Source organism: Condylura cristata, unplaced genomic scaffold (assembly GCF_000260355.1).
Source record: "Condylura cristata isolate star-nosed mole 26May11 unplaced genomic scaffold, ConCri1.0 scaffold00020, whole genome shotgun sequence".
NCBI classification, from domain to species: domain Eukaryota; kingdom Metazoa; phylum Chordata; class Mammalia; order Eulipotyphla; family Talpidae; genus Condylura; species Condylura cristata.
The window spans coordinates 27,845,266-27,869,538 of NW_004567121.1; the positions used below are offsets into that span (position 1 = coordinate 27,845,266).

Consider the following 24,273-nt stretch of genomic DNA (forward strand, 5'->3'; position numbering starts at 1 on the left):
TGGTGGATAGCAGGATGCAGGTGTCCCAGAGGTTAAAACTGGCTGTTTGGGAGCCTCCCTGGTGGTGCAGAGGGTTAGTGTGCAGCACAGTGAAGCTATCTGAAGCCACTACAGCATGAGTTCAATTCCCAGCCAGGGAGCTGACCCACATGGCGTATCATACATTTCCGGTCTCACCCGCTGCTCCCCTCAGCAGTGTATTTCAGTAGATCTGCCTGTTTTGCCCCCCACTCCGTCTCTGGAGTATTGCTGGCTTGTACCCCAGCTCTTATACACATAAATGAATCTTTAAAAGCAAATTAAAAATAAATAAAAATTACCAATTGACCCTTAATTCTACTCCTACGCATCCACCAAAAAAAATTATATTCTTCATTGGCTTTCCTTGGTTTCCAATCTGATGCTTACTTTTTTAATATTTATTTTATTAAGCATACAAGAACTGGGCGTAGGCTGGAGGTGCAAGGGATAAGAGGAATCACCAGAGACAGAGTGGGGAGCAGAGCAGGCAGATATACTGAAATACACTGCTGAGGGGAGCAGTGGGCAGGACAGGAGAGGTCTGTCATGCCATGTGGGTCAGCTCCCTAGAGGGGGATTGAACTCATGTTGTAATAACTTCGGATAGTTTCACTGTGCTGCACTTTAACCCCTTGCGCCACCAGGAAGGCCCCCAAATGGCCATTTTTAATATTTGAGACACCTCCATCCTGATGCAGTCACTGTGCTTAGCTTTATAGTGCTGTGATTTAACCAGCTGTGTTTAATACTAGAAATTCCCTCCCAGTTACTACTTCAGCAACCCTCCAACAGTTCTGACATGTTTAATTTTTCTACAATTCAAAATATCTTCTAATTTTGATTTGTTCCTTAGTCCCTGTTAATTCAGAGGTACACGGACTTCCAGGTATTTGGAGCCTGCAGATTTTTCTCTTAGGGAGTCAGGTCTTAAGTCCCTTGTGCTCAGAGAACATAAACTTTATGTGACTTGATCCTTCTAATACAGTAATGCTTGTTTTATGACTCATTCTGTTTTTTGAAAGGTGTGCATTCTGGTAGTGGGGAAATATATCAAACGTCAGTTCAAGTTGGTTGATAAAGTTGTTTGTGTTTTCCAGACTTTCACTGCCCTATTAATTATTGACAGGAGGATAGTAAAATCATCAACTACAATAGTAGATTTACCCCTCCTTGCAATTCTATCAGTATTTTGATTCATGCATTTGCAATAAACTTATTTTTGAGAGCAATTTCAAGTTCACAGCAAAGTTAAAGCGAAAGTACACAGAGATTATATCCCCTGCTCCCCCAAAGTCAGACTCCCTGCTATCAACCAGCATTGGTGTATTTGTTAGATCCAGTGAATCTACATTGACACCATTATCAATACAGATCATACTTTTAGTCTTTCATTGTCTGTGGATTTTGACAAGTATGCAATGACATGTATCCTCCCTTTTAGTGTCCTACAGAACAGTTTCACTGTCCTAGAAATCCTCCATCCTTTACCTGTTCATCCCTGCTCCCTGTACCACATGGCAAAAAACTGATCTTTCTATTCTTGAAATGTCATTTAGTTGGAATCATACCATATACAGCCTTTTTGGGTCATCATCTTTCACTTAGTTATATGCATTTACTTTTCCTCCCTGTCTTTTCATGTCCTGATGGCTTATTTATTTTTAGTGCTGAAAACATGCCGTTGTGTGAATGTACAACACTTCATCCAGTCACCAAGTTTTTGTTAATTATGAAAGTGCTGTAAACATCTGTGCACAGGCAAACCAATGCCAGAGTTTGTCTGGCAGTAATAAGTCTCCCCACCCTCTGTCTGGGCGCTCAGGACACCGTTTGTGATGTTCTCAGCTTCCCCGGTATTTGTCGAGGGTTCTTGTTGCAGAGAACCTGTCCTGACAGATGGTGAAGAAAGACCTGCATCAAAACTCTTCCTTTTCGTCCCCAAAAAGTGCCCTCTGAAGGAATGCTTTCCTCTTCAGAGGCAGGAACCTGTGCTTGCTACTCTCTCTGGTTCAGTCGGTATTTAGAAACCTGGCCTTAGGGATGTCTGAGAAATATCCCTATCAACAAACTCTATCTGAAATATTGTATAATTGCGAATCATTTTGAAGTAACTTGAAGTACAAAACTGAGCCAAAACATCTTGATTTTGTCCAGTATCCCTTCTTTTCTGGGGCAGAATTAGGGGGTAAACCCCATTTTTTAAATCCTAGATACAGGCTGTACATGGATACAAAGGCCACACTCAGCCTGATTCATTTTTTTCCTCTTCTGGCCCTCCTACCTGCTTGAGATGAACGAAGCCTTCTCCAGGGGAGAGAGAGCGCTGCAATTAGACTAAATATAGTCTGGATGAGGCTGTGTCTCATCTGGACTGATTATCATGTCATCCACGAAAAGAACAAAAAGGGAAGAGTTGTCAGGCCTTGTCGTTTCCATTCCTCACACTGGCATGGGCTTCCACGTAATCAGCCTGACCCAGGAGCCTGGAGAAGTGAACAGAGCAGGCGCGCTGGCTGCTGAGGAAGACATAGGCCAGGCCTGTTCTGCTTCTACCTCCAGCACAATGGTTCTATTTAGAGCCAGGGAGACTGGCCTGGGGAGACCCTTGGCCTGCAAATGAGAGTCAGGAAAGCCCTCCCTGGACGACACAGTCTGACAGTTGCCTCGTAGATCGATAACCCATTTTCCCAAGCCCTCCTTGTTCATCTCCCCCACAAACATCCCCCCACAAACACTGAACTTGTGCTAAGTGCAAGGCATGTGGGATACTTATTAAATATCTAAGGAAGCAGGAAGAGACTCATTGAATCCCTAAGTGTTGAATTTAAAAGTTGAGAAATTCAAGAGAAGAAAAGTTACTTTGGTCAAGATGTGCTTCTACTATTAGGTGTGGGAGAAAGAGTTCCAATATAGAAGATCAACATATTGGGCAAACTTAATCAATGAAATGTTGTCTCAAGAAGCTCTTACTGAATTCTTGTTTGAAAAGGAAAATGCTATAGGCCCCCTGACATCAGCCAGCAACACATTATTGTCAATGAAGAATAATGCTCAAGGGAACACACAAGTATTACCAAGGATTAATTTGCTGCTTTCCATCATGGGTGACTTAATGATAGAGGCATTACCCCTTGGACAAATTGTTACATCAAAGACTCTGTAATAGTACATGTAATAGGGAAACAAGAGCCAAGGAAAACACTACCTTGGTAAAAACATTTTTTTGCACATTTCAGATCAGATGTTTGCTCACATTAAAATCAAATCCTAGGAAAAAGTCTGTGGCTTGTTCAGCCAGTGGGAAGTGATAGTGTTCAAAGGGCTCACATCATAGTTTGAATCACCACCCAACCCATGCAAGTTGGGACGTGACTCACACATCCTGTGTCTGGTGCTAACTGGCCGCCAGCTCCATCCACTTTGATGCACAGCTGTGTGCGCCCTTAGCCACTCCCATCAGGTGAACAGGCAAGACTCCAGGGAGCCTTCAATTTGACGAGCACATTCTAGCTTCCCTTTAGAAATGCTTGCTGCTTCAACACAGGATTCTCCTTCAGACCCACCCATGAGACCGGCGCTCCCACCTCCACCCAGAGGCTGGAGGAGAGGGAAGTAGCTTAGCACGCAATGCAAAGCTCTGAAAGCAGTACAGAAGCTGGCAAGCAAGTGAAGATGGGGAACCAGAACTCTGGAAGCCAAGGGAGTTAAACTGGTCTTTTCTGCCTTTCTGCACTTGGTAACTCCCCTCCCCTCCCAAGGGGAGTTACCTCCCTTCCCTCCACTTTCCCTCCCTCCCTCCCTCCTAGCGCACTGTATTTTCTTCACTTTCTTCCTCTGCTTTGTCCAGAGTTTACTGCTCTGCTGCGCAATGAAAATGAAAAAGAAAAACCAGAACCACCAGATCAGACCAGACCAGCTACTCAAAAGTCTGGGTTGCCCAAAAGAACAACTTGGATTATATGCCCGACAAGCATTTAAGACACTTTAAAAAGAAAGGAAAAGCCAAATGAGCTGAAAAGTTGAGTTCAGTCCCTTTGAGGTCATTTGGCTCATTTGCATATCTTGGTAGGGTTTCGAAAGCACAGAAAAGACTAGGTCTTTTCCAGGAGCTTTTTGTTCGAAAATTTATTTCTACAGGACAGCCAGTGAAGTACACGCTCACCAAGGGCACACGTAGTGGTAAGACTCAAACAGACTCCCACCCAGGTCATTTTTCTATAGCCCTGAAAGGAATGTTTTTGGATTGAGAAGTTGTCCTTGAAGGTGAACTGATGCCATAGAACAGGGAGCAGAAGGACCAGTTTTTCTGAGGCTTCGACTGTTGAACTACGGTTCTCTTCCTTTGTAGCCAAAAATAGCTAATTGTGGGCCCTCCCTGGTGGCACAACATGTTAAAGCACAGCACTGTGAAATTATAGCAACCACTGTATCATGAGTTCGATCCCTGGCCAGGGAGATGGCCCCCCAACCCTCTTGGTGAGGCAGACCTCTCCTGTCTCACCCGTTACTCCCCTCAGGAGTGTACTTTGTCAACCTGCCTATTCTGCTCCCCACTCTGTCTCTTGTGAATCGCCTCACCCCCCCACTCTAGCCTGTACCCCAGTTCTACATGCATAAAAATAAATCTTAAAAAAAAAAAAGCTAACTGTGGCCTAAGCCTGTGCCCTCTGACCAGGGGCATTGCTATGGCAATGAAATTTCAGGCCAAGTGAGTCCATTGTGGGTTGTCCTGTGCATGAAGGGATTTTGAGCAACACCCCTTGCCTCTGCCTCCTGGAAGCCAGCGGCATGCTTCCCAGCCCAGCTATGACAACAAAAAATGTCTCCAGACATGGCCAAATGTCCCAATGGCAGCAAAACTGACCCCCTATTAAAAACCACACCTTCAGAGAAGAGGATGGAATATTCTGCCCCAAAATATATGATTTTTTTTAAAAAAATATTTATTAATGCATATAAGAACTGGGATATAGGCCAGCGGTGCAGGGGTGAGAGGAGTCACCTGACAGAGTGGGGAGCAGAAGGGAAGATCTACTGAAACACTGTTGAGGGGAGGAGCAGCAGGAGAGCTGCACCATGTGGGTCCACTCCCTGGCTGGGGATAGCTTCATAGTGCTGAGACTCCCTTGAACCACCAGGGAGCCCCAAAATATATGATCTTAAATGTTTAAAAGCATTTAAGAAAAGTTAAGTTCATGATAGCTTAAGCTTCACGTGGGCAGTAACAACATTTGTTGTGGTATTTTTATTTGCTGCCATAGTTCTAGGGCCCCTGGTAATGCCTAGGACATAGGACATAATAAGTGCTTGGGAAAATGTGTGATGAATGCAACATCTCATGAGCAAATAGTACAGGTATTATCCCTAGTCTTCACAACAGTGACAGGACCAGCGTTAAACTTCAATAAAGGAAACTCATAGCATCACACCCTCGTTATTTGGCTTCTAGTCCAGGTCCTGTCCCAGGCTATTCTCAAAAGGAAGAGCTCAGTTCTCCAGGGCTCGAGTGGAAGGACGTTAGGGCTGAGACCTGTGTCCACAGTGCTCGTCTGGCCAAATGTCCTGCATCCAAAAGATACCAGGGTCTCAGTTTTTCCATAACTAGGAATTCCTGGAATTACTGCTGTGCCCAGGAACCAGAGCCAGCAGTGCCCAGCTCGCACCAAAACTCAGCTGAGACCGGAAAGATGTGGGCCCATGGAGCCAGAACACTGAAAAGCCAAGTCATTTCATTAGTGCCTCAAAAATGTGCCTGGTATTTTGCAAGAATAACCTCTTTGCCCCACTTTTCCCTGTGGCGGGTTTCACCATGCCATCTCCGTGGTGCAAATGAGACTGAGGCCTGAGAGGAAGCACGACCTTGCCGGGTCACAGTGCTGTCAGGATTTGAGCCAGCCAGGTGCGGCTGGCTGGGTGCAGTCCCCACACGCCCTCTTCAGAGGGGAGCTGTGACCTCTGGCATCCAGCTCGCTACTATTCCCTCAGGGATTGGGGTGGGCCTCGTGTCTGAGGGCTTGGGCAGATGAACAGGACCTGGTGGGAAGCCAACCGCCTCCAGGCTATGCCAAGCAAAGTGCAGCAGCCTGAAAAGCAGGCAGGACTGGACCAGCCTGGCAAGAACAGACAGAAGGAAAAAAACAGCATCTGTTGCAGAGTTGAACAAGGTCAAGCAAAGCCCAGGGAGCTGCTCACCCCACCTCTCCGGTGGACAGGACTCCTGGGTGGACGCTGCCTCCTACACAGCAGGACACCTGATGTCAGATAAGCTGCGGTGGGGGGGAGAGGACACGGGGCACGGGGGGGGGGGGGGGGGTAGATCTCAGCAGTTTGCCAAAACCCCGCTGGGAAAGGCATAGTGTCGGGGAGCGTGCAAGTAAAATGCCCTGCAACGTTGGCAAGGAAATAAGTCAGCGGGCCCAAGGGGAGCCAGTGAGCCTCACATCTATCCTTTTCAGCTTTGCAAGCTCTCACCAGTTGAAAGATGTTATGGTTGGACAGCTGCGGGGTCACCAGTTTGGCTGTTCCTGTGCACCTGTGAGGGATGCCAGACAGAACAGACCGAGCGTCCACTGGTTCCAGGCACCGAGGACGGGGCCATTTGTAGTGCCCTTACAGCCAAATTTCTGGCAGGAAAGGCTGGAACCCAGAGCTGCCATCAGGTAGGAGCAGGCCCAGCAGCCCCGCCTTCCTGGGAGTCTGTAACAGGGAGGAGTCAGGGTCTGCTCTGGGAGATGTACCTGGAAGCCAAGGAAAAAGAAACTAAGTCCACAGTCTGCCCCACCCCCAGCCCAGATGTGCGCCAAGGGCGGGGTCTCCTGTGGTGACCCCTGTGGCCAGATCAGGTGCAGGCTGGGCACAGGCAGGACGCTGCCCTGTGCTCATCACCTGACACCAGACTGTGTTCGTTCAGTCCTGCAGGAAAAGTGATATATGATCCTATAATAGCTCCCGCCTCATATGTTACATAGTAAAGTACTGAAGTTATTTCCTCCTAGCACATTAATCAAGGTCTACAGATGCGGAGAAACTCAGATATGAGGTTCTTCATTTTCATTTGTTTTTTAATGCATGGAGTTAGTAGCATAGACATGTATTTGAAATATTTTCAGATATTTATTGATATTTAATGATGTTCTCAGCTCAAGACCAGAGGATATAACACACATAGGGTCCTTTCCTGGCACTGACCTTCCAGTTGGGGGTGTCTGATGGGGAGAACCGTGCATACACAAGTTAGGTAATTCCCGATGGGGACAATCATATCTCTGAAATGAGCAGTAAGCATGTGCATTAGTGTTGCATATTATTCTCTTTAATATTCTGAAGAACATTGAAATGACATCCTCCCTCAGAGTTCTTGATAGAGTGTGAACCCTAAATGCATGATTCTCTCTTTTCAGAGTAACACATACTTCTTAAACTATTATTTTTTATTTTTTCAATGGACTGGCTTTGGCTTATATTACTTTTTTTCCCCAGAAGTCTTAAATAATACCACATACTCCATCAATGAGACAGCTGTGCCATCGGTTTGCTGTAATAGCTAAGAAGGCTAGGGATTTCAGGTAACAGAATTTGGAAATGGTACCATTTTTTTGTTCCGGTGAACACTTTCACCTTTAGCTTGTTCTATCCCCACCCCCACCCCCCAAATGTCCATATCCTACTCCCTGGAGCCTGTGACTGCTAGCCTCTGTGTGGACGTCTCCTTGCCCACAGCCCCATTTGACCAGGCTTTCATTCTCAGTGGTTTAGATTTATGTTAGGTCCTTTAGAATTATTTCACTGTTGGGAGTCTACCTGGTGGCACAGGGGTTAAGTCTCAGCACTATCAAGCAGTCACCAGCCACTGTGGCCTGAGTTTAATTCCCGGCCAGGAGCTGATCCACAAATGGCGCAGCAGACCTCTCCTGTCTCGTCCGCTGCCCCCTCAGCAGTCTGTTTCAGTCGATCTGTCTGTTGTGCTCCCCACTCTGTCTCTGGTGAATCCTCTCAGCTCCTCACATCTCTGATCTGTACCGCAGTTCCTGTATGCATAAATAAATATAATATTTTAAAAATTATTTAGTTAGGCCCTCCCTGGTGGCGCAGCGGGTTAAAGCACAGCACTGAGAAGCTAAAGCCACTTCTGCATGAGTTCGAACCCCGCCTGCCCCGGAGGTGACCACATGGCGAGGCAGACCTCTCCTGACCCTCCTGCTGCTCCCCTCAGCAGTGTGCTTTGCCAATCTGCCTGTTCTGCTCCCCACTCTGTCTCTGGTGAATCCTCTCGCCGCCCCTGAGCCTCTAGCCTGTACCCCAGTTCTGTATGCACAAATAAATAAATAAATCTTAAAAAAAATATTTATTTATGCACACATAGTGCTGCACCTCAACCAGTTGTGCCACCAGGGAGGGCCCATAAAAAGATAAATGTTAAGAAAAAGACATTATATATCAACTTTCTCTCTTCGTTTGTGTTCAGTTCTTCAGCCTAGGTTGTGTTTTCCCAAGGAGCTGCCCCTGCAAAGCCTAATCCCTTTGCATACTTGTTAACACCCAAATTATAGATGCTGCCCTAGAGGAAGTATTCTCAACAAATCTTATAATCTTAGGACAGTAGCAAAATTTGCAGTTTTTATTTCAGGGCCCCACTGCTTCAAGTTTTACCTGTCAGCAGCAGTTTTTTGTTTAGTCACCTCCATTTTACAGAGCCATTTTAAGACCCATGGGGAGAATGAACCGAGGGGTAGAGTGTTCCCGTTAGGACTGGGGCCGGGGGAGCTGAAGACAGGACAGAGAAGTGTCATGATGAGGCTGCACTGCCAGTTTCCCTATAAAAAGATGCTTTTCTTTACCTTCTCCCCACTCTCTTCCTCATACGAACATCACTGTGGTGCTAACACCTGTCCAGTTGCAAGCATCCCCTGCAGACCCCACCCCAAAGCTCTCCAAATGTGTCCCCAAGGCTCCGGAGCTGACATTCCTTTCTGCCCTCTTTCCCCGAAGATGATTCTGCCGTCTCGCTGTGGTCCCCTGTCCCTGCGGAAAGCTTGGCATGCAGACCTGCTTCCGTCTGCGCCCCCTTGCACAGAGCTCCGCGTGTTTGCAGCTCCCCGAGTGGCTGCCCTCCCCTTCCCATCCGGGTATTTATAGGCATTATCACAGCTCCTCTCACCTCACTGCTGTGAAAGGAAGTCTGCGCTCTCCACTTTACTTCTCATGCCATCCAGCAGAGGCAGAGGCTAGAAACCTGCCTCTGAAGTAGAGCATGGAAAGAAGCAATCAACCAGAAGCCGCCCAGGTAAACAGTCAGTTTGAACCCCTCTCACCACTGAGCCCAGACACTGTCTCTCGGAGGTGCCAAGCACCCCAGCCTGCTGCCTTAGCAGCTGCCAAAGGGCCCCAGCATCTGTGTTCGCCATTAACAAGCTGTTTAAACAGTAACTGGCTCTGGCTGCCAGAACTGGCTGAGCTAAAGCTGCCAGCCAGCCAGCGATCCGTGTGGCTTCACGAGGACCCTGACCCTTCAAGGTCAGTGAAATTCAGCACTTTCCTACCATTCTATGTTAGTAGGTTTCACTTCTGGGTATGGCTCACCATCTTGTAATTCAGAGGAGAGTAAGGACAGTAGAGAGGGGCTTTTAAAAACTAACAGCATACACATTTTAAAGAGTTTTTTTTTAAGATTTTTAAAATTTATGCATACAGAGCTGGGGCACAGGTCAGAGGAGTGGGGAGGTGGGTGAGAAGATTCACCAGAGACAGTGGGAAGCAGAACAGGCAGATGGACAAAATACACGGAGAGGAGCAGCGGGCGGGTGTGGGGAGCATGTGGGTCAGCGCCCTGGATGGAGATAGAACTCGTGTGCAGTGGCTGTGACAGCTTCATCGTGCTGTGCTATAACCCGTCGCACCACCAGGAAGGGCCATTAAAGATTTTTAAGACACAAAAATTCTTGGACCCTTTTATATTGTTTTGTTTTTCCACATTTGTAGAGCTGCAATGATGTAGTTGTTTACTTAATAATATACTATTTGATAACATTTAGAAATATTTCCCTAAGTTTCTATACAATCTTAATAATTTTAATAATAATTTTAATGGCTGCCTAATTAATGGAGTTGATGTATATCAACAGATGACGTAAAAGCTCTCTATATAGGTGTTTGCAGGGGAAGTCATTCAGTTGAAGAAGGGCCAGTGATACTCCACCGGGGTGCCAGAGGGAGGGGGTCTGACATGGGAGGGCAACACAGCTCGGGGGCAGAGTTGCGCTCAAGCATCCAGCACAGGCCACTATTTTATCAGAGGCTGACCCTTAAAAAAGAAAAACTGCCCCCCCCGTCCGGCCGCTGGCACAGCAGGTTGGAGCGCTGCACTGCGAAGCTAAGCCAAGCCATGGCCGCTTCAGTGCAAGTTCGATCCCCACCCCAGGGGGTGACCCACATGGCACCGCAGACCTCTCCTAACCCTCCCGCTGCTCCCCTCAGCAGCGTATTTCAGTTGATCTGCTGTTCTGCTCCCCACTCTGTCTCTGGTGAATCCTTTCACCGCCCCTGCACCTCTAGCCAGTACCCCATTTCTGTATGCATAAATGAGTAAAAGCTTTAAAACAAATTTGAGGGAAACAAAGGAATAAACCAAGTGATTAAAAAAAAAAAACTCATGGAGAGAAAAGCACTGAGGCGGCCTGTCTCATCTGCAATGCTGGGTGGCTCAAATGCTGCCCACTTGACTCCGAAAACCTGAGCCCAGTAGTCACCGCCTGGCAAAACTTCTGTGGGCCCCAAGACTGTCCTGGCATCTCCGCTGGGGCTGAGAGCAGACAGTGCACAGAAGTCCTGCTCTCCCAGCACCCCACCTCACAGCCAGAGCCCAAGCACATGGCACCATCCGGCCGCTGGTCGGGGGCTTTAGTTACCCAGCTCTGTGCTACTCAAACATCAGTGATGGAATCACCTCAGGATGCAGAACTGAGGTAAAGCCCCTTAGTCCCACCTCTTGCTGGAGTGACCTGGGAATGAGCGGTGTGAAAGGTGAGCCGGTTACTCCCACGTGACAGCTGTCAACAAGCTGTGCTGGGATGGGCTCGGAGCAGGAATCGAGGCTGTTCCTGGCTGGGTCCTGTATCCGATGCTGTAGCTGGGTCCCTACCAGTGTACCCTGCCTGGGCCCCAGGATTCAGGGTTTCCTCTTGGTTCCCCCAATCCTGTATAGGCCCAAAGACTGGCTTACAGCTTTGTAACAGGCAGAATGTGGACGTGGGGTCCAATCTGGGCACTCTGGCCATTGTCCTAGTGACCTGGCGGCTGGGGGGCTTGCTGGATGGATGCCTGAAGTGACATCTGCCAACACAGGTCCTTCTAGGCTCATCCCCATAATGAGACCTTTCCAGATCTCCACTGTGTTCTGGTCTGGAATGTTCTATCATTCCAGATGAAGTCCAGACCGCCCTGCCGGTGGGTGACCACTTGCTGGAGTTGCTCCATCAACTCTTTTACATTTATAAGCAGACCACCATGAAGCTCAATACACAGGTTTAGTGTTGCAGGTAATCAGTCAAGTCAAATGAATGGGATATAGTTAAGTGTCTTCTAATTATTCTATGTGATATTTAATCATGAACAATAAGCAATAGATACCAGTACAGTGATAGATCAGCGATGACTCAGAAATGCATTTGTAAGTTGATTTATAAGCTGGTAAGGTAGGCACGTGTGAGTTCTGGCGTGCACCTGCAATGGGTTTGCTTCACCACTAGAAGGCAAAGGTGCCGTGTCTCTGACTTTTTCTGGCAGCTGAAAGCTACCTGGGAAGCTGCCAAAGAGCAGAGGCTCTGAAAATCCAAAAGAGCGTGAAGGAAGCCGATGAGGTGGAAAAAGCAGGAAACCGACATTCCATGAGGGCCGCTGGGAACTGGGTTCTGGGTCAGGCACTCATGCATCCGTGTCTCATCTAATCCACTTAATCCCCCTGGATGGAGAATCAGGGCCCGAACCTATAGAGCGGGAGCACAGACCTACACGGGAGGCCACCGTGGTTGAGCTCCGGCACCCAGGGAGCACTGAAAAGGCGGCACCCGGGTGGCACAGGACGCTGCCCTCATCATCTGTGCCCAGCCACAGCTGATTGTACGTCACGCCTCAGCAGGCGCGGGTGTGCGTGGGTCTGCCTTGCAGCCTAAAACACCCGTCTCAGCTCCCAGTAAAGCGGCAGCAGTGCAGCTGGGTGGCCCCTGTCCACATCCCGCCTCCCTTCCCACTTCCTCTCGTGCTGCCCTCACAGTGTCCCTTGAAGCTGCCCAGCCTACCTGGAACTTGCACACCCACTGGCTGCCCAGCCTGAAATGCCTCCTCCAGGCACCACCTCTGACACCATCCTGCCTTCAAGACCAGGTACAGGGCCCTTTCAGCAGGGCATAATCTCTTCCTTCACTTGCATTTATAGCACTGGTTTCCAGGTCTTTCCAAAGGTCTTCCCCCAGCATAATCCTCTTTGTCTGCAGAGGGCCTTCACCCCCAAACCCCATGCTGGGATTCAAACTTCTTGTAGCCACAGCCCTGTCCCATCCTCTTCCGTGTTTTATGCAAAGGAGATGCTCAAAAATGCTGGTTGATTTGGAGTGAGATGAGCTTCTCTTGAGATAGTGCCGCTCTGGTGTCCAGCAACAACAACTGGGTCAGGTGAACTCACAGGCAGTGTAGATCTCTCTGAATTACTTATTCTCTCCTGAGTCACCTCTTTGATGTTGTTCTAGATGAATTATCCTCCCCAGCTGATGGGGACTCCTGGTCTCTCCGCTGGGGACAGGGAGTTTCTGGACCTGCCCAGAGATGCTGTGCCGAGTCAGGGCTCCTGCCGGCCGGGCAGGGTGCCCCCAGAGCATGTGAGGAGGGCTTGTCCTGTGTCCACAGGGACACCTGATTAGTCAGGATGCTGGGGGAGAGGATGGCCTGTATGATCTCCACAAACACAAGTTTGTGGCCTCCACCTTCCACTCCAGACCAAAGAGATCCAAGAGGCCGAAGCCTATATCCCATAATGTCATCATCACTGGGAAGCGGCTGGGAACTGAGGGTGGAGTTAAGCAGCCAGGTTTGATGTGTAACTGGACACGTGGGCCGTGGCTTTTCGCTGTGCTGTTGGGGTTCCAGCTCAGCCGAACTGGTGGGGCGCATTCACCAATGTACATGCTTGCTTTCTCCCTGAGTTATTCATTTCTTTATTTCTTTTGTAAATAAGTCCCTCGTTCACCTTTTGGTGTGTTCTTCCAGTTGAGTCTTATTATGAGTCCCTTTCTGTGGACCGCCTTAAAGCAGAGCCTCCCAGCCAGGCAGCCCATTCATGTCGGGGTTGCCCTGTAACAAGGAGCGTCGAGAGCAGGGAGAGAGCATGGCTCTTCACAGGGGAGCAACTTCTAAGAAACAAGAAAAACAGTGACCATGATCTCTGCTCTTTCACAGTACTTTCATATTTGCATGTTTTCCCCCAGCCGTATGTAGTCTATTTTTATATAGTTGTGGTGTGACCATAAATATATGTCTATTGCCTTTTTCATAAATTATGAGATCATAAACACATCCCAGCGATTCTACAGCTTAGATAATGGTCTTTGTAATGGCTATATAATATTGCTCAGGTAATGATTTATGCATCTTTTTTATTAGATATCTAGATTGTTTCTAATTCTTTTTAACCTTAGAGGTGACACATGAAGTTTTTAGTTTGTGTTTAATTAATTCCTTGGGATACATTCCTAAGAATGAGATTCTGAAGTCAAAGATGAAAATTTTTTTTTAAATAATATGTTTATTTTTTTAATAATATGTTTAAAATAATAGTTGCAATCCCCTTGGGCTTCCCATCACCAAATCACCCATGTACCATCACCATAGTCCAGTGCATTTCCCTCCCCCCCACTGTTTTGATCCCATTCCCCACCCCACCTCCATAAAATGTCTCTGGTATACAGTTGTTCATTTACTTTCTCGCCTGGTCTGTTATACTCCTGCTATGAGTGAAACCGTCCAGTATTTTTCCTTTTCTTTCTGGCTTATTTCACTAAGCATGATCTTCTCCAGCTCCATCCATGTTGCTGCAAAAGGCATGTGTTTATTTTTTTTGGTTGTTGAGTAATATTCCATTGTGTATATGTACCACATCTTTTTAATCCAGTCATCTACTTTTGGGCATTTGGACTGTTTCCATGTCTTTCCAATTATAAATAAAGCAGCAATAAATATGGGGATTCAGGTGTCTTTTTGAATCAGTGTTTTTGTGTCTTTTGGGTAGATACCTAGGAGTAGGATTGCTGGGTTGTAGGGAAGCTCCATGTTGAGCAGTTTGAGGAACCTCCAAACAGTTTTCCATAGTGGTTGTACTAGTTTGCATTCCCACCAGCAGTGCAGGAGAATTTCTTTTTCTCCACATCCTCACCAACATTTGTTGTTGCTAGTTGTTTGAAGATGTGTCATTCTCACTGGGGTGAGGTGATATCTCATTTAATTTGCATCTCCCTTATTACAAATGATTTTGAACATTTTTTCATATCCTTGTTCACCATCTGCATTTCCTCTTTGGAGAAGTGTCTTTTTAGCTCTTCTGCCCATTTTTTTGATGGGGTTGTTTATTTTTGTTGAGTTTCATCAGTTCTTTGTATATCTTTATGATCAATCCTTTATCGCTAGTTTTGTGTGAGAAAATTTTTTCCCAGTCAGTGGGATGTCTGTTTTTTGTAATGTCTCTTTTGCTGTGCAGAACCTCTTTAACTTGATGTAGTCTCATCTATTTATCCTTGCCTTCACTATCATTGCGTTGGGTGCTGTATCTTCAAAGATGTCGCTGAAGTGTATGTCGTGTAGTTTTTCGCCCATCTTTGCTTCCAGGTATTTTATGGTTAGGATGAACATTTTTTTTAAAGATTTATTTATTTATTCATACAGAACTGGGGTACAGGCTAGAGATGTAGAGGCTGAGAGGATTCACCAGAGACAGCAGAACAGGCAGATTGATGAAGTACACTGCTGAGGGGAGCAGCGGGCGGGTCAGGAGAGGTCTGCCCCATGTGGATCTCCTCGGGGCAGGTGGGAAATGAACTCATGTGGAAGTGGCTTTAGCTTCTCAGTGCTGTGCTTTAACCCACTGCGCCACCAGGGAGGACCAGGATGAACATTTTTATGGCTCTTGATTCTTTTCCCATATGGCTATCCACAAGTATTGTGCTGATTTGTGGGTCACATACTTCAGTGCTACGGGAATCCATTTTACTACTAGATCCAACAGACCCAACGTGTCTTTGACAACTTACTATGTTGGAGGCACTTTCCTATTATGCACTAAAGTGTCTTCAGCTTGCAGAATTGAGGACACTGGCTCATTTTACAAGTGAAGACATGAGACTCAGAGGAATCATGTTCAGTGTTTGTGGCTGTGGATATGGACACAATAGACCCTGGATAGTCACCCGGAGTCTCTGCATCCCAAGCCACACCTCTGCATGTCTTCCAAACCCACTGGGGCAGCTGCCATTCTTTCCTGTTCCCACACAGCCAAGAAATGCCAGCGCATGTCTGACCTGCCCTCAAGAGTCTTTTCCACAGAGTAAGTTTGGGCGTAGAGATGGGAAGGCTCTGGGTCCTTAAGTCTCATGGCCTGGCAGGTCCTCTATTGATGGCTTGTGAAAAGGGGCCCCCTTCACACCTCCCAGATGGTGGCATAGTGAGCACGAAGTGGCCTCTCCTCCCTGTCCTCCCTCACCCTCCTCTGCTCCAAACTTCTCACAGTGCCCAGGTGCCCTTCCAGCTCTCCAGTGCTCACCAGTGCTGACTGCAGGATGGGCCCCTCCAAGAAGGCTTTTTCAATCTTCCTGTGATCATTATCCATTGCTGCTTAAAAAAGCATCCTGAGCAGCCCTCCCTGGTGGTGCAGCGCGTTAAAGCACAACACTATGAAGCTATCACAGCCACTGCAGCATGAGTTTGATCCCAGGCCAGGGGGCTGACCCACATGGTGCGGCAGACCTCTCCTGACCCATCCGCTGCTCCCCTCAGCAGAGTGTTTCAGTTGACCTGTCTGCTCTGCTCCCGACTCTGTCTCTGGTGAATCCTCTCACCCTCCACACCTTTGGCCTGTACCCACTTCTGTATGTATAAATAAATAAATCTTTTTTAAAAATAAAAGCATCCCATGCCCTCCCTGGTGGCGCAGCGGGTTAAAGCACAGCACTGAGAATCTAAAGCCGCTTCCACATGAGTACAATTCCCACCTGCCCCAGAGGTGACCACATGGTGCGGCAGACCTCTCCTGACCTGCCCTCCGCTCCCCTCAGCGGTGTACTTAGTCGATCTGCCTGTTCTGTTCCCCACTCTGTCTCTGGTGAAGCCTCTCACCACCCCTGAGCCTCTGGCCTGTACCCCAGTTCTGTATGCACAAATAAATAAATCTTTAAAAAAAAATTTAATAAATAAATAAAAGCATCCTGAAAGTTTTCCCTAAGCTAACAGTGATTTGCAATTCCCAAGGTTATGCGGGTTGGCTGAACTCCTCTGCCAGTTGGGCCTGAAGCACAGGGCAGGCAGAGCTGATGGGCCAAGATGCTGGGCAGTTGTTGGCTAATGCTTGGGGCATCTTGGTTCTCTTAATGTGGCTTTGCCTGGTCCAGTGTGTCAGAGAGGCTCCCTGGCATGCAGTCTCAGGGCCCAGTTCCAGTGTGCAAGAGTCTGTGGGGCCTCTGGTGTGTCACTGTCCCACTGACAAAGGCAATCACAGACAACCTCAGGGTGTGGGCAGCGGCTGCCATGGTCCTTGAACCAGCTTGCATGCTCCCCGCATCATTACCCCAACATCTACCGCAGTCCCCTGTCACAAGTGGGCCCCCACCTGCAAATCACCCTCCCTCCTAAGGAGGCACTGGAGTCTCAGCTCCCTCAGGCCCTGGGCTCAAAGCGCAGGGTCTCGTGATCTGAATCAGCTCCCTAAGTGGGTGCAGACGGTTCCCCTTAATCCAAGGTCTGATGAAGGAAAAAGAGAAACCAGCCCTTCCTCTCCATACGCCCAACATGCCAAGGTGGGACAGAGTCAGGACAACCTCCGTGTGTTCAGAAAAGGGAAGAATGTGTGTGGGGTGGGGGGGCCCTGAAAAGCCCTCAGGCCCTCTCCTTTGGAGGTGAGGGTGTTTCTGCTGGGCCCTCCACTCAAGCAGAGAATTCCTCAGTCTATTGTTCTCTTTGGCACAGAGTTTTGCCCTCTGGGCTCTGGCTGCCCCTCCCGAGGTTCCTTTCCTCTTGAGCAAGAATCGGCCTGTGTGTGTGACTGTCTTTCTCCACCTACTTTTTGACCTCAGAAAGTCTGGAAGGCGGAGCGCTTGCTTCATTCTGAACTGACGCTTCGTGTTTCTGAGCCTAGTCATTAGCGAGCCCCTCCACTCGGCCAGCTCGCCTGAGTCTTAGAGACTCCTGACTGGACTAGTGCAGCTACCAGGCATCTCCTAAAAGCTCGCTGGGGTCTTAACACAGAGGCACGGCCTTGAACTTGAATGGGTTAACCCAAAGGCTGTGTCTATTGTGCGACTGCTTTGTGGGTTAGAGAGTCTGGGAACGTGGCATCCCCCACCACCAAGACCCCCCCCCCTCGTGAGTTTCTTTAAATTGTCTGTGCAAACTGAACAGTTCCTCTTATCTTTGGGTGAAAGCTGCTAAGAAAGACAATGCATGTGTTTAACTCTCTGCCTGGGGAGCTTTGCAAGGGTCCCCTTTCTGTCCCCTGGGTCAGGTCGAGGTGGGGGACACCATGCGCCACTTGCCCCGGGCTGTCACCACACATTGTCGCTGCTGCCACTCACAAATGACTGTTCTGCCAGCCCCAGGATTGCTTCCCTGTGCTCCCTCATCTCTCTAAGGCTGGAAACATCACAACCCAAAGGCTGTGCCTGTGAGGTGAAACAGGGCCGCAGAGCCCTCGGATGGGCCTGATGGCCTCCTTTTCCTAGGAACTGGCTCAAGAAAGTAGGACCAAAACGGGGTGATCAGTTCCTGAAAGAATTCTTCCTGAGGAACAAGAAGGTGCTGGACTGCAATTGGCTGAGCTCAGAGGAGGAACATAAATGTGCTGCGCCCCGGGCAGGACAGGCCAGTCCCACGCGTGGACAGGCAGGAAAAGAGAGCAGCTTAGCATGGGCAACAAGCAAGCTCTGGCCTCGTGGGGCCTGCTGGTCCCAAGCATCCTTCTCTACAGTTCTAGAGAGGACCCAGAAGTGGGGCCCAGAGGGGGAAGGGGGTCCAGAAGTGTGGCCCTGGAGAAATGTATACTCCCAGTGCCAAGGCTCTCTGGTCACATTCTCACATTCTGCACCGTGAAGCATCTGCGCCTCATGTGCCTCCCCCTCACTGCCCTGCCCCCACTCAGAGCTGCCTGGACAGAGTTCAAGCGCCCGTGGGCACACGTGGGCAGGCAGGCCTGTATTCTCTGCTCCTAGTGCGCTCGCCAATGCCCTTTGCACTCTTGCTGCAGCCAGAGAACTTCAGAATGATTGACTTTAACAATGGAGAGGCCCTGTGGTTCTCCTCTGTGGCTGCTCATTGTATTACTTGGAGGGCACTTTAGCAAAATTAACTTCATATTCGCCCAAATGTAGGTGTTTCCTCCCCACCCCGAAGGCATACCAGGTGATTGGCATGCTGCCAGGCTGGAAAAAGGCGGCATCATCATCTTCAGCCAGCTTGGAAAAAGCAGTCAACATAGACCGTGTAGCTCTTTTTTTTTTTTTTAAAGATTTATTTATTTATGCATACAGAACTGGGGCAGTGAGAGGCCTCACAAGAGACATAATGGGGAGCAGGACAGGCAGATAGACGAAGTACACTGCTGAGAGGAGCAGCGGGTGGGTCAGGAGAGGTCTGGGGCCATGAGGGTCACCTCTGGGCCAGGAATCAAACTCGCCCTGAAGTGGCTGTGGCCAGCTTGCAGTGCTGTGTCCCAACCCACTGCACCACCAGGGAGGGCCCAAATGTGAAGCTCTCTTGATGCATCTGAAAATATCACATAACTAAATAGCCTTTGGTAAACTAGCAAAATGTAGGAGATGCCCTTTGTAGCCTCTGGGTTGCTTTTTGGGGGTAATTCTTTTTTTTTTTTTAAAGTTTTATTTACTTATGCATACAAGTACTGGGGTATAGGCCAGAGGTGGAGCTCAGGGGAGGGAGGGTGAGAGTATTCACCAGGGAAAGAGTGCAGAGCAGAACAGGCAGATCTGCTAAAGTACACTGCCGAGGGGAGCATCAGGCAGGTCAGGGGAGGTCTGCTGCATCGTGTGGGTCACCTCCCTGGCCGGGGATCGAACTTGTGCTGCAGTGACTGTGCTTCATAGTGCTGTGCTTTAACCTGTTGCACCAGCAGGGAGGGACCTCTTGGGGTATTCTTGAGGACTTTTTGGGGTGCCATTTAGTCTCTAGCCCCCTGAGTTTTGCAAATGCAGGTAGGCAGAGAGGTAGTTACCCGTGACCATAGAAAGCGCCTGGAAGATCCATGGCGGCTTAGCGTAGCTGTCTGCACCTGGGCACCATCTCCAGCCTGACGCCCAAGGGCAGTTTTATTGAAGAACATTCCTGCTGTGCATGATGTAAATCTTAGCAAGTTTCATTCATAAAGATTTCCCAATGCAATTTGTCCTGGACTCTCATAAAGCACAAACTATTAGGGAGTTTAAGAACACCCTGCCCTGCTCTGCCTCTCTTCCTGGCATCCTGCTTCCCCAAGGGCCTCCTTTGCCTCTGTGCTGTCTTTATTCCACATTTGGGCAAAGCTGAGATCCAATGACTCAGCTTCCAGAAGAAGGATTTCCATATTGCTATCCCCCCTGCAAAACAGCAGTTCCTGTTTATTTCTCCCAATTTGCCTTTTTAACCTCAATCAGCTGTAGGAGGTCTCGGATTTGCTGACTGCTTCTGCAGTCCCACTATCCACCTTTGGCATATGACCTCTGACCGCTGCTAGTCTTCCTCTGAGGACCAGCTCTCCCTTCTGCTTGCTACCGCATAAAGGACACTTCTGCTGCTTGTCACTTTAATTACTTTCTACTGGACCTTCTCCAGTCCTGTTATGGCTTCTGGAAGCAGCAGAGAACAGAATGACACACATTAGGTTTTCATTTGCTATAATTTAATCAAGGGGAGGATTAGGATCTTTTTGTTGCCAGCATTCTTATCTGCCTGTTATTGGTGTGTGCATTTGTTTGGCTTTGGTATATATATATTTTTTAAAGATTTATTTATTTATTCGTACAGAACTGGGATACAGGCCAGAGATGCGGAGGGTGAGAGGATTCACCAGAGAGAGAGTGGGGAGCAGAACAGGCAGGCAGATCTACAGAAGTACACTGCTGAGGGGAGCAGTGGGTGAGTCAGGAGAGGTCTGCTGCGCCATGTGGGTCAGCTCCCTGGCCGGGGATCAAACTCGCGCTGCAGTGGCTGCAGAGAGCTTCATAGTGCTGACACTTAACCCCTTGCACCACCAGGGAGGCTTAGCATAGATTTAAAAAATATATATTATATTGCTGCTTCCAAAAATGGTACATATTCCTTTAAGACAAATACAAAGAAAATTAAAACTACTCATAATCTTATTATTCAGAAATAATCTATACTAATATTTTGTTTTTTCTCCTTTCTCTTTTACTCAGGGAATCACATACACAGCGTTTCCTTTTATCTTTTTAAAATTTAATATTTGAAACTCACATAAGAATACATGTCACATTATATACACATACTGAGAAATAAAACATTATAAATAATTGCCACTTATCTAAATGTGCTCAAGCCTACCACTTCCTCCCACTGGGTAACTATTTTCTTGAAGTTTGGGTTCATTATTCACTTGCTTTATAAAGTGATTTAAAAAATTGTTTGGCCTTACTCGACTTAATGCTTTATAAGACTGTTAGCATACTATGGTCATGTCTCTTTTTTCACCAAAAACCATATGGATTCACTTTAGCTCTGCTGTGTTATAAAGATACAGCTCCTTCATTTTTGCTGCTATTTAACATTTTCTTCATGGAGATATACAGAATTAACTTATTCATTCTTCTTGTGACGGGCATTGGGTTGCTCTTAGTATCTCATCATTGTAAGCAGTGCATTGCACACGTCAAGAGTGTCTTGGAGCTGAAATCTTTGGTTAGAGAGCATACGAGTTCTTAATTTTAGGAGGCATTGGCCAACGGTTGCCTCAGTTTACACCCCAGCTTCTGTGGATGCTTCTGTACATGGTTGCCACTGGGGTGACTCCATGGGACTTAGTGTTGGCTGGACTGACACAGACTCTTTACGGTGACTCCATTCCATCAGCTGGGCTGTGCTGTCTCAGAACCTCTGTGCAGGGAGTTAAGTTGCTTCAGAAGCAAACACCCCAAAGTTGCTGGTGGACTCTTTAAGTCTCCTTATGGTGTAGGCATGGCTATCCCACATCGGCCGTCGCAGTCTCCTCGTCAAGCAGTTCACTAAGGCCAGCCTGGATCAAAAGAAGTGATCATTTCTAGGCATCTTGAATGTCCTGTGACCTAATTTTTTTTACCCTGTTCAACAATTCCAGCTTTTGATGCGATGCATTGGCTGTTGATGAGTACTTTTGCCTAATAATTTAAGAGGCTAGCTCTCAGAACTGCTCATTCTGTGGCCATTTCCCTCAGCACATGTGGGCCCTTGCTGCAGGTAGGCTTGTGTGTCCTGATTTCCAGACAGCTGCTTGGATTATAGGTTCACCACTGTGGAACTTCAGGCACATCCATGTTGGCTTGTATGACACGATATTCCAGAGAGTGAAAAGAGCACAGAGGTTAGGCGGCAAGGCACCGGGCCGGAGTCTGGGTGGTGTGCGTGTGGGAGGTGACATCTGATGGCGTGAAGAGGTAGGCAGGGGCTAGAAAATGGAAGGGCTGGAATGTCATGGTAAGCAGTGACACCTAAGGGAGCAAACTTTTGGAAATACTTTTTTCTGGCATCAGTATGGAATATGGACTGGAAGGAACGAGCAGGGGGACAAGATAAGCGATTATATTCATTTGTCTAGGTGAAAAATGCAAAATGGGACAGCTTCTAGAGTGATAGAAAGACGAACAATGGGACTTCGTGACTGCTGGTTGTGGTGGGTACTGGAGGAGAGAATGAAGGCTGACACCCAAGTTTTTGAACTGGGTGGCTGAGACGTGGTGAGTTGGAGTGTCTCTAGCTCGATGAGCTGGTAGGACTTTGTGGATGGATGGAAGACGAATGGTCTGAGCTGGCTGAAGCACCTGGGAGCTGTGATCTGTGTGGTAGACAAAGACAGGTGATGAGATGGCTGGGGCGGGGTGTGTGTGGGGTGAGATGAAAGCTGAGCACAGAGCCCTGGAGACTGAGGAGTCCCCACTCATCAGCCAGCCGGGCAGGAGCTGAGTCATATAGAGAAGGCCGGGGAGTTGCAGCCTGCTCTGTGCTATCAAATGCACTGGATGCCAAAATGGCCTGGGGCATTTAGGATCAAACAAACCGTAAATAACGAGCAGTGGGGTGATGGGTGATGGGGGTGTGGAGGGGCAGGTGATGGGGGTGTGGAAGGGCAGGAGCACATAACTGTGGCGGGAGAAGGGAGACTGATGAGGAGACAGAGATGAGTGCAGATTATTTCCAAGATGTTTGTGATGGAAAATACAGAGGTGGAGTGGTAACAGCGCAGAATCTAGAGTAACAAGAGGGGTTTCTTCCTTTTCATTTTTAGGACAAGGAAACTTTGGGCATGAATAGATGAGGAAGGACAAGGACTAGTAGGGAAAAAATTGTTAAGTTTGGGAGTGACAGGGAGAGAAAGATTGCGATATGTTTAAAAACGTTTTCTGAGGACGTGGGAGGGGATGATGAAACAGAAAACAGATAAGAGATGCTAATACGAGTGCACTTAGAGTTGTTAATTCCCAGAATGTTTTATAATAGTCTAGCCCACATATTGCTATTACCTGGCTTCGATTGATAGGGCAGATGCAGTAAGCAGGATTTACATATTCATTTTCTATCATTTACACACCTTTTCTCCAAAGGCTAGAATCAATGTTTTGGCCTTTCCCATGTAGTTGGGGCATAGTAAGTGGTAAATGAATAAGCAAGACAGCTCTTAGCAGTAGATAGTGAGGAGCTTGCACACACACAAAGTACTTTCTAAGCATGCAAAATAGTCACAAAATTCTTGTGAAAGGTGATGCCCTTTTGCTGCAGGGACCTGTTTCACTTTTCAAAGTCCGTTATCAGCACTTCTTTCACCGCAGGAGACTAAAAACAGGACAGTGCGAGGAGAAGGAGGAGGAGGAGGAGGAGAAGGAGGAGGAAGGTGTCCTAAAGGCAGCAGACAGCCACAGCAGAAGGTGGTGCGCGGCGGGCCCAGAAGGTGCCAGAGGCGGTGGAAGAGCCAGACGCAAACAGATCTCTTAGGAAGCCATTCGCTCACTCACTTTCCAGCAGTCCTTAAAGGACACTGCTGTTTTGAGCCTTAAATAATGTTGAGAGAAATGATCCTTGAGTCAATGGGAACAAAGCTTAACTGTTTCTAATTTGGCATCCTCTCCTGCTTCACAGTTTGAAAGGGTCTTACGGAAAATGGATATTAAAAAAGTTGATGCTGAGACGTATACCTGTCACCCTCTGTTGCTATGTCCAAGCTGTCCGCCTGACCTTTGACACCCTCCCCCGTTCGCTCTCTCAGGACTTCTTTCTATCCTTCCTCCCAGCCTGAACACAATGGCACCCTTCCAGGAACCCCTCGCGACGTCCAAGCGGAAGTAATTTCTACCTCCCCTGCCTTCCCACAGCATCTTACTGGGGGCTGGCTTTGCAAGGGTCAGCAGACCAGGCTGTGTACAGGCGGCTTTTCCACTAAGTTATGCGCTCCTCGAGATCAGGGACCGTGACCGCGTTGGTGTAACCACACAGCACCCGGTACGGCTCTAGGCACGGGGTCGTTGCTCAGTGAACGCTTGCTGAGTTGAATGAATTGGGAAAAATCACTCCGGGCAGAGCTTGGGCTCCAGGCGCGGAGGAGTGATTCATGGAGGGTGGTTCACCGCATTCTTTACCTCGTACTCACGTCGAGCCCAGCGCCAGCCGGCGGGACTCACACCTGTGCCGCTGAAACGCACCGCCGCCGCTCGCCACTTAGGCTTCAGGGAGAGTCTGCAGGGGGCAAGCTGCCCCCAGCGCCCGGAACCCGGCGGGCGACCTGGGGCCCAGGGGGCGGGGCCCGGGGAA

General features: G+C 48.2%; 1 protein-coding gene across 9 annotated transcripts in view; it reads left to right on the forward strand.

Moving 5' to 3' along the window:
- The first annotated feature begins 9,257 nt into the window (after nt 1-9,257).
- Nucleotides 9,258-24,273, forward strand: part of DTNB (dystrobrevin, beta) — a 200,063-nt gene continuing 185,047 nt past the window's right edge. For 6 of the 9 annotated variants that reach the window (XM_012727558.1, XM_012727560.1, XM_012727561.1 and 3 more), the window contains exon 1: nt 9,286-9,304. The gene's annotated coding sequence lies outside the window, so the exon portion shown is untranslated. Of the gene's footprint in view, nt 9,305-24,273 lie in introns of all 9 variants that reach the window. The other 3 variants (XM_012727562.1, XM_012727565.1, XM_012727567.1) reach the window with 2 other exon arrangements.